Source organism: Haplochromis burtoni, unplaced genomic scaffold (genome assembly GCF_018398535.1).
Source record: "Haplochromis burtoni strain Fernald_Lab_line unplaced genomic scaffold, NCSU_Asbu1 Contig_81, whole genome shotgun sequence".
In the NCBI taxonomy this organism is placed as follows: Eukaryota; Metazoa; Chordata; class Actinopteri; order Cichliformes; family Cichlidae; genus Haplochromis; species Haplochromis burtoni.
This window is the reverse complement of record NW_024582442.1, coordinates 72,864-73,887: the sequence shown is the minus strand read 5'-3', so window position 1 is coordinate 73,887 and position 1,024 is coordinate 72,864.

The window sequence follows — 1,024 nt, the reverse complement described above, 5'->3', positions numbered from 1 at the left end:
ACCATTTATAATGTTTGTTAAATAAGTTTTACTCTTCTCAGAGTTGTTCAGATTCATACTGAGGATTTTGTGTTTCAACATGCCCTAGAATTATTATGTTCCTGTATGAAGCCACCAAAGTTTCCAATCATGTCCAACAGGAGTCTGGGTTAGATAAGAGAAACAGTAGACATAAAGCTAAATAATATACTGTGCAAAGAGAGGGGATTTTGCACAATAATCACTTTTACCTTTGATTTTTTTAAAACTTAAACCTACCTGTATAATGCATGTTTTAGAAGCTAGTGGCACTTATCATTCAACATCATAGTCTTATCTCTGCAGACGATAAGCTGAAAGAGAAAGCTCCCACAGAGGCATATCAGACACCTAAAATCTCTATCCCATTCTGAACAGGCGTGCTTTAGAGAGGCACCATCTGCTGGACAGTCTGCTGCACAGCAACAGTGTATTCACCTTATGGGAGCTTTCGATACGATCTAATTGTAAGTTTTAGCGTCAAGGGCGACAAAAGGTGGGCTCAAGAACTAAGGAGCAAGCCCACTCACTTCCGGTTTCATCATTAAATATTAATGATTAGTTACTATGTCTCGTGCAAGTGCGTTTGAGATCAGGAAATAGAAAACAAAACTTGTAGAAAATGTGAGTGTGGAGGACCCATGAGCAAGTCAGAAGTGGTTGTCGTAAAATAAAAGGGGTTTGACAAAAAAAGAAAAAAAGAAAAGAAAACAAAGTCCGAGTGTCTGGCCACTTCCTACGAAAACGGAAGTGTACACTTGTCAAGTCTTTCGCTTCTTCACGTGGACCTTTTTGCTCTGCTAAAGGTTTGTGGAAGTGTTGGTTTAACTACGCCTGCGTGGAAAGCTCTTGATAATATGCAGTTGGTCTGTGTTCAGTTCACGGAGCAACTGCCCACAATCACCATTGTGGAAAGAAAAGAAGAAGTTAGCCTCGCTTGTCCTGATGTGAGCCTCTATAATAGTCAGTCGTGCCCACAGGCGTCATTTACAGTGCATACATTATT